We start from the raw sequence: 10,122 nt of genomic DNA on the forward strand, positions 1-10,122 counted from the left end.
CCATCCAGAACCTGACACATATATTCTTCCCCTGGCCCAGCCCCTATGCAAAATTGTATAACCTAATGTGGCCTACGAGTAAAAAAAAAAGTTTGCCTGACCCTTATTAAGGTGTAAACAATTACAAACTGTGTGATGAACCATGATGCTTTTTAAATAGTCATTTGCATATGCATACAGAAAACATGTATAAAACACATATTTATAAAGGATTTAAAGGCTCACACTGCGAGTCACTGAAAAATCATCCCCAGACAACAACACACAGATTTTTTTGTAGTGTTTAAACTTTGAAATAGCTTCATTCACAGGACCGCAATACAAAGTATGTTGAATTGGATTCATTTACAGGAGCCCGAAAATCAGGGTTGGGTAGGGTTACTTTAACTGGATTACTTTCAATTACTTTTGGATTACTCCAATACCAAATATGCTGATAAAAGACAAAATAAACTAAATATGAATAAAATTATGACTCACAACACGTGGTAAGCTTTCTCTCCTGGCTTTGATCTCCGGCAAAACGAACATGAAATGCGACAGAAACAAAATGAAAATCAATCCAAACAGCTCGCCAACATCATTTTTGCCCTTCCATGTATTCAGTTACTCACCAAGCCTGCAAAAAATTTAGTCATTTTATTCATATTTAGTTTATTTTGTCTTTATTAGCATATTTGGTATTGGAGTCATCCAAAAGTAATTGAAAGTAATCCAGTTAAAGTAACCCTACCCAACCCTGCCTAAAATGAGTTTTGAGTCAGAGGTCACTGGTGAGCTCTTTCCGTGTCTGCCCTTTTGTCAGGCAGAGCGTGCCGCCGACCTCAGACTGCTGATTAATTGCATGAGGAAGCACTAATTAAATCAAACTATTAATCAATTAATTCAATCCAATGGGGCAACACGCACCTAATACCAAAGACAAACACAGGAGAGCGAGCAAAGGAGGGGAAGGCGAGTTCATGTCCTTTCCGGTTCTGCACACCACAAGAACAAAAACGGTAAGACAAAAGTCAAGTCAAGTCATTTTTTATTTGTGACGCCCTTAATCACAAAGAGTCTCAAAGGGCTGCACAGGCTATTGCACAGACTATTATTTCAGACTAGTATGACACCATCCCCTGATCTGAAACCAACATGAGGGCAAGGAAAAACTCAAAAACCTCAACATGAGGAAAATGAAGAAACCTTGAGAAGGGATCGCACATGTGGTATCTGCCTTCCAGGAGGACCAGACAGCAAAGGATGTTGCAATTAGAAATAATACAGAGATATTGTCAAAAAATATATAGGTTATTTATATGCTATAGAGTAGAAGTGTGTTTTAAGCTTAGATTTAAACATTTCCACTGAGGTTGCAAATCGGTTTAATCATGTTTTTCATCATTTTTCATCAAATGTTTTTCATCAAATCTCATCTCATCTCATCTCATTAGCTACACCGCTTATCCTCAGTAGGGTCGCGGGGGTGCTGGAGCCCATCCCAGCAATCGTTGGGCAGTGGGCAGGGGACACCCTGAACTGGTTGCCAGCCAATCGCAGGGCACACGGGGACAGACAACTCACTCGCTCAGTCACACCTAGGGACAATCTGGACCAACCAATTCACCTGAAATGCATGTCTTTGGAATGTGGGAGGAAACCGGAGTGCCCGGAGGAAACCCACGCAAGCACGGGGAGAACATACAAACTCCGCACAGGAAGTCTGGAGTTGGATTTGAACCCACACAAGAGATTCCCAAGACATGAACTGTGCCGCACACGCGCTAACCACTGCACCGCCGTGCTGCCTTTTCATCAAATTATCATTTTCAAAAGAAAATGATTAAAGTTTTAAAGGTATCAAGATAGGGATCGAATAGGATAAAAATCATAAGAGGACTGAATCCTAACCAGCAGGGCACTTGGGACATGGAAGGTTGTTCTCATTCACATAAAATTGAATTATGTTTCCTAAAGCTCAGGCAAGTTACATTCAAGACAATTTAAGCAGGGTTGGGTAGGGTTACTTTAACTGGATTACTTTCAATTAATTTTGGAAAATAATAAACTGACATCAGTTTACACTCAAATATGTTCTCCTGGAACCGAAAACTCAGTGTTTTCTATGTCAAGGTTGGGCAACTCAGAAGTCAGGTTTAGCCACGCTCACACAGCCATTGGCGATCAGCATTTTGCTTTTTGTGTCATCAGGGTTGGGTAGGGTTACTTTAACTTGATTACTTTCAATTACTTTTTGATTACTCCAATACCAAATATGCTAATAAAAGACAAAAACAAACTAAATATTTATCAAATGATGACTCACAACACGTGGTAAGCTTTCTCTCCTGGCTTTGAGCTCTTTGATCTCCGGCAAAACTAACATCAAATGTGACAGGAACAAAATGAAAATCAATCTAACAACATCATTTTTGCCGTTCCAAGTATTCCGTTACTCCCCAAGCCTGCACAAAATTGAGTCATTTTATTCATATTTAGTTTATTTTGTCTTTTATTAGCATATTTGGTATTGACGTAATCCAAAAGTAATTGAAAGTAATCAAGTTAAAGTAACCCTACCCAACCCTGAATGTAACATATTCTGCAAATAAGGCACTTTTTTTAATAGTTTGATGTGACTTAAACGTCAAAGAAAAGGTCTCAAAAAGGAGTGCCTCTAACAGTGTGGAAAATACGGTAAAATGACCTCAGAAGTTCCAAAAAGTGGCTGAAGGTTCAAGAAGAAGGAGCATACAGCCAGTAGAGGTTTTACTAATTGTGTTTGTGTCCTTTGGAAAGGACGTCTAATCACTCGTTTTGTCCTGCCTGGGCCTTCGGAAATAATTCCTTCTCAAGCTGTTATGGAGGCAACTTCCGTGTTATTGGAAAGCAACTGTGCGACAGAGTCAAATCCCCCCGGGCACACAACTTCGGTGGGCAAGTCAAACAGCCCGCTTCTCTTTGCTTACTTGCACAAGAAGACACGTTTAAATGTTTGTCTGAAACGTTAATGCTTTTGGGTAGGATTTGTACGCTCCAGAGAACGTAGCTGGCAGAACTGGGATTTTTCAGTGTTAAGACGCAGGGCACGCTAAATATGCAGGGGTTTGACTTAAATGCTTGCAAACTGGTGGACCTCGTCTCATCAGCTGCACCGCTTATCCTCAGTAGGGTCGCGGGGGTGCTGGAGCCCATCCCAGCAATCATCGGGCAGTGGGCAGGGGACACCCTGAACTGGTTGCCAGCCAATCGCAGGCCACACGGGGACAGACAACTCGCTCGCTAGGGACAATTTAGACCAGCCAATCCACCTGAAATGCATGTCTTTGGAAAGTGGGAGGAAACCGGAGTGCCCAGAGGAAACCCATGCAAGCACAGGGAGAACATACAAACTCTGCACAGTAAGTCCGGTAGCTGGATTTGAACCCACACAGGAGGTTCCCAAGACCTTAGAACTGTGCCGCACACCCGCTACCCACTGTGCCGCCGTGCTGCCCACCGGTGGACCTTTCAACCTATTTTACATGCTGCGGTAGGGTAACCTGAGAAATTTAGTTCTCAATAATCAGTGTTCATTTTAGCTGTGAAAGGTGATGGGTCCCGGGGACTCGCATGCTCAAAAATCTATGGGTCCCAACAGAGATCTATGGGTCCCCAAAATTTAGTGTTATCGAGGTTGAAATTGTAAATTGGCGACAAATATATAAATAAATATATGAATGTATATATTCATTCAGTTTTAATCATCGCAGTTAATTGGTAATACAAAGCAGCTATTGCTTCAGATTTTTCAGTTCACAATATTGTCCATTATACAAAATAATATTGCTGAAATATTAATCTGTATATTCATGCAGTTTTAATCATCAGTTCATTGGAAATACAAAGCAGTTATCACTTCATATTTTTCAGTTCATATATTCTTCGTGGTTTGCTGTCCCGCCACAGTTGTAATGCCTTCTCAAGGTCCAATCCATTATCATCCTCCTCATAGCGTAACCAGGAATATAGTTTAGTCCATTTTGGCAGAAAAGTCCTTTTTTTGCTAGGAGTATTCTTTATTTAGTCAAATCGTTCGCTTCTACACACGTGTTTTCCCTGCCTCCGCGATCTTCCGAATAATGTCTTCGCTGTTTTTTTCGTGTGCAGTACTAATCTAGTTCCTGTTTTGTTTTTTGTTTTTCTTTGTAATGTGAGGTCTGAATTCTGAGTGTCTTTAAGATTCAGATTCAGATTCAGATTCAGATTCAGATCTACTTTATTGTCATTCTAGTACACGTGTATACAGAACGAAATGTCGATGCATCTGACCCCCACAGTTTCCTTGAATGTACAGATATAAATAAAGTCGTATTGTAATTGGCTACGTATAGTATTTTACCATAGTGCCGATAGTGCAAGAAGAGTAGCTAACCAGATGTGCAAAATGGGCAGTCAGGTTAACAAGTCAGGTACACAGTAACATTAACACTGTAACAATAACGCTGTAATTACCATAGTGCAGAGAGCAATGTGCAATGAGTGGCAAGCTATAAAAAACTGCCAGTAGTGCAAAAAGTCAGATTAGCAGCCGCTTAGATTTAAGTTAACTATATGTTAGATTGACCATTTAACAGTCTAATGGCCAGTGGGACTAGACTATTGCGGAGCCTGGTGGTCCTGCACCGCACACTGCAGAACCTCTTCCCCGAGGCTAGCAGTGTGAACAGTCCATGATGGGGGTGAGAGGGGTCCCCGGTAATGTTCTTAGCATGGGATAGGCAGCGCTTCTGGCCAATGTCCTGAATGGAGGGAAGTGTAGTCCCAATTATTTTCTCTGCTGTCCTCGTTACCCTCCTCACACTACCCCAGTCGGTAGCGCTGCAGCCTCCACACCACACAGAGATACAGCTGGTCAGGATACTCTCTATGGTGCCCCTGTAGAATGTGATGAGGGAGGGTGGGGGCAGGTGGGCTCTCCTCATCCTCCGCAGGAAGTACAGGCGCTGCTGTGCCCTCTTAACCAGTGATGCAGTGTTCACGGACCAGGTGAGTTTGTTTGTAATGTGCACCCCTAGGAACTTGATACTGCTGACAACCTCCACAGCCTTGTTGTTGATGCAAAGTGGGGCATGGTTGGGCTGGTTTTTCCTAAAGTTTAAGGCTGCATGTACAACGTTTTCACTATCAGAGAGGCACCGAAACATTCTTGCATGCCTTCGGTGGGAGAAGGCGTCGCCATCAATTGGTCCGGAATGCACTCTGATTTTATCTTTATTTTGAAACATTGTAATATATGTCTTCCACTGCAATGTTTCTCTCCAGCTCTATTGTTTTAAAGTCTGAAAGGTATGTCTGGTCCCGAAAAAGAACACGGGGTGAGACATTGGAATGTCCATCACCTTCAATTGCCATGCTGGGTGGGAAGATCAATCTAAATCTCAATAGCATTGATATTAAGCATGTAGTCAAGTCAAGTCAAGTCAAGTCATGTTTATTTGTGACGCCCTTAATCACAAAGAGTCTCAAAGAGCTGCACAGGTTATTGCACGGACTATTATTTTAGACTATTATTACACCATCCCCTGATCTGGAACCAACATGAGGGCAAGGAAAAACTCAAAAACCTCAACATGAAGAAAATGAAGAAACCTTGAGTAGGGACCGCACATGTGGTATCCCCCTTTCAGGATGACCAGGCTGCAATGGATGTTGCAATTACAAATAATACAGAGATATTGTCCTCAAAAAGTATAGGTTATTCATATGCTATAGAGTAGAAGTGTTTTTTAAAAGATTAGCTGGAGAGCAACGAGCCGCAGCATCCATGTGCGCCGCCATCGTGCTTATATGTACTTTGATCAGATAGATATCATTGTCCTGGGATGAATACTTCACCCGTCCAAAAATATCCTCAAAGTGCCACTTCTATTTGTAGATAGCACCTATTTGTTTATGCCTATTCGTGTGACTGACAGGTACACTTTTGGCACCTCTCCCTACCTGGTCTGTTGCTGCCTGTAGGGAGAAGAGAGAGCCAAATCTGCCTTGGCACCCATTATCAGGGGCTGAATATAAGAGATGGCAACGTGAAATATAACGTGACGTGAACTTTTTTCTCTCAGAAACAGAAAAGGACAATGCATGGTCCCATGTGTGAGGTAAAAACGTCTGAAACTGTGGCAAATGTTCATAACCGCATGGAAAAAGTTCACCCTACAGAGAGCAATGGGCTGCGACCTAAAATGTAAATGTTTCACCTGTGAATTGGTTGTCACTTTCGCAAAATGTCCTAAGATATTTGGTTTGGTTCGACTCTCTTGACTTTTACTCTTTTTTTACTCTACTTAATTTGTGATACTAATAATAAGTAATATTTACACAATTCACACTTTCTGATATATTTTTCAAAATATTGTGACATGTTGATGTAATTCTTGCTGAAATATGTTCTATGGTTTCACCAGTGCCACCTGCTGGTATGGGGTAAGGTTTGATTTGGCTTTTGATCTTGTGACCGGAAGGCGGATGCCGTTGGCAGTCTACTGCGCACTGCTAACGGTAAGGCACGATTTGTTGGTGCTCCGCAAAAAGTTAATTTCAAACATTAAAACCACAGCTGACAAATATCTCAACATGCACAGTAATGTGATTGATGTTGTCAAGCTGTTTGGATTTATTTTTGTTTTGTTTCTGTCGCCTTTTATGTTAGTTTTGCCGGACGTTGCATGTTGTACTAAAATGCTAATTCCCCTTATAGTGTTGAAAGCCAGCAGAGGAGCTAACCACGAGTTGTGTGTGACTCATTCATTTGCAGGTAAATTGTACCCGTGTTTATACTCGTTATTGTTATTATGTCTATTTATAAAAAGGATGATGTTGGTTAAAATTCAGTTTAAAGAAAAATATGTTGAATTCATTGTAAACTTTAAAAAAACACTATCAATCTCTTGTTAAAAGTATCTTGTTAAAATGGATGTAAAAATGTATTCTGATGGTTGATATTCTAAAATGTATTTTATGTAAACTGAAAAAAAAGCTATCTGATATGTTTAGGGCAGTCTACAGCGCGCTGCTATCGTGTTGAAAGCCAGCAGAGGAGCTAACCACGTGTTGTGTGTGACTCATTCATTTGCAGCAACTGTAATAAAAACCTCATCATCCAGTCCAGCGTGAATGTGGATCTTTGGTGAACGGGTACACTGCGGTTACATTGAGATTGTTGTATTTGTATTTTTGTTACATAATTGATTTTTATTTGACTGTTTTGGCTTCCGTCCTGAAACAGTTGTATTATGCATAGTTCATTTTTTGTATACTTCTAAAGTTTAGTTTGTAGTTATGTAATAAAACAATGTAATATTATAAGTGCCTAAAACATGTGTGCTGTGTTTTTTGTAAATATAGGGATTAATTAACCATTCAGTGATCATTACATTTACATTTACTTGACAATCAGTCAGGCCATCAATGTTCCCTCTAAGCTGCGCACAAGAAAATCTAGCCAGCGCACAAAAATCAGGGCTCGAAATTGCTAATTAAGAAGCAAATTCAGTCAGAGTTACAGTGCATGCAGGTAAAAATACACGAGTTCCCCTGACGCTGCATTCTAAATGTATTTTGAAGTCGATGTCGAACGAAGTTGAAAAGTCAGTAGAGTTTTTCGAGAACCGGCTTCTTCGGCTCGGCTCACTAAAGAGAACCGGCTCTTTCGGGTCACAAACGGCTCTTCGGGTTGTCTTTGTTTCTTTAATCCCTACACGACTAAATATTATGTAAAATTGTGCACAAAATGACTTAAAGGAAGGGGGGAAATAGAACCAAAAAAAAAATAAATAAATGAAAAAGTAGTGAAAAGTTGAGAAAAAAGAAGGACAAATTCAGAAAAAAGCCAGAAAACAAGAAAAGAAAGAAACAAAGGAAAAAAAAAAAAAAAGTAAATAGAGACCAAAAAGAAAAAAGCTAGGAAAAAATAAACACAATGAGATTTTTTTAAAGGAAATAAACAAAAAGGAAAAAAACAGGGAAAAAGAAGAAAAAGTTTGTGTTGCATTAAAATTTCCAATTATACCAGGTCAATCTTGTAGCCAACATTGTAGTTACACTAAAAAAATGTGATTAAATACAGTTCTGTATCTTGCAACCGACTCAATAAGCCCCCAAAAATGTTAGTATTATGCGTCAAAAGATAGCAAAAAAAAATGAAAATCTTGTGAAAGAATGGTTGTAAAAACAAACAACGTTTGTAGGCCGTAAAACCTTTGCAATAATACATGAGTCAATTCATTCAAAAGTGATTTTTTTTTTTTTGCATTGCCGGAAACTCAGCAAAATGTAACTTGATGTCAAGTTTTGGACATGTTTGATAATGACTTAGTTGCCACACTTGGGATTGCCGTTGCTCACTGTTGTTTCAAGCGTTGCTCACCGACTTTGTGAGGAAAATTACAGGGAACATTGCAGGCCATGCATTTACTTACTTAAAATTCCCAATGCTGATTATCCCTAACTGTGGCAGTCGTAAAATTGTGAAAACGTGACCCATGTTTCTTGCCTGAGCTACAGCATTGCTGAGAGCCACGCTGCATGGATGACAAACTATCGTCATCATGTCAAGGTGGCCGTTTTGGATGTTAATCTCTCAGAATTTTCTTTTATGTAAATAACTTGTTTTTATATTCCTAAATACAAAAACAATCGTTCTCACACACACACATAAAACAATGTTTCAATAATCAGTCTAATTATATATCTTGTACGTTTCTCAATCTTATATTCTTTTATTTTGAAGTCGTGCTCATGTGTGTGCTGTTTACACTGACGAATAATAAACCACGCCCTCTCCGGGGGCGGTCTCTTTTTACTCTTTCAACCATCATGGAAGACGTGAGTACTTTTGCTCCTGGTATCACGATTTAGTTTTTAACAATATATATATTTTATCTGTGTAAATACAGCCACCAAAGAGTCTTGATAATGACTATTTCTGACAGTCATCATCCTCGTGACCATCATCATCTGCCAAACAGGCAGAAACACATTCCACGGTAGCGTCCCTCCATTGATTCCTTAATGAGTAGCGTCCAATATGCATGACTCTTTTCACCGCCGCGCTCCGCTTAAATTGATCCCAAATACTTCGTTTCAAGTTTCCAATTAGAAACGTTTCCGCTGCGAAGTGAAAACTTCAAAGACATAAAATACACTCCGTCGAGTTTATTCGTCGCTGCCTCCGAGGCATATGGCGTCGCGAGGATGAAATTAATTCATTTTGCCTATCTGCCGCTCTTTTTTTTAACAGCCGATGACTTAACAGGGGCGGCGGGCGGTTTCGATGTGTTTAATTAGAAGGGCATTTGTATCAAACGCATCCTCACATGCACCAGCGGCCCATAAGATAGTTGATTTGCAAAGCAAAACATTTGTTAAAGTGCGGAGTGCTAGCTATCTCAAAAACAAAACTACTCCAAAGCCTCTCTCTGTTCTTCTGTTCTGCCTCCCCAATTAGGGAATTTCATTAAGTGTGTACACATTTACTCATAATTAGGCCTGGAAGTAGGAAACGCTAATGAGAAAGCCAAAGACGTAGGCTGGTGTGCTACAGTGGAACCTGGCTAGTACGCGGTTCCACTTTTGCGGGTTCAGAGCTTCGCGGGTCTAAAAAAGATACCTTACCTTCTCAATAAAAGCATTTATTGACTTGAGCAAACGCGAGCTTATGCCAACTGAGGACACGGTGTGGACACTCTTATTGTGAAGGGGAGGGGGAGGCCCTGACACAATGCTTAGTCATTCGCTCACCCCCCCGCCTCCTTCAACTCCTCCCACCTCACCCCTTTCTTATGTGACACTGTTTATCATGGAGGAACTCGGCGACGCGACATAAGTATATTCTCTTCTGTCACATTTAATTTCAAGTTTGACTTCATTATACCAAAAGCGAGCGGTTGTTTGTACTACCTAAACACGGCTAATTGTGTGTGGTTTCGCGTATTTGTTGTAAAAGCCGTTCCATGCCGCTAGCTAAAGTATTTTGTTATTGTCAGAAGGTAGCTCTTTCACTTTCATTCAAATGAACACAGACCATTTTTTGAACTGTTGTTTCCCAAAACGCTTCACAAACACTCATCAAATATCACATTTTCACTGTTTTTATTTTCA

Source organism: Urocampus carinirostris, chromosome 6 (assembly GCF_059441175.1).
Source record: "Urocampus carinirostris isolate Australia breed hairy pipefish chromosome 6, RoL_Ucar_1.0, whole genome shotgun sequence".
NCBI lineage: Eukaryota > Metazoa > Chordata > Actinopteri > Syngnathiformes > Syngnathidae > Urocampus > Urocampus carinirostris.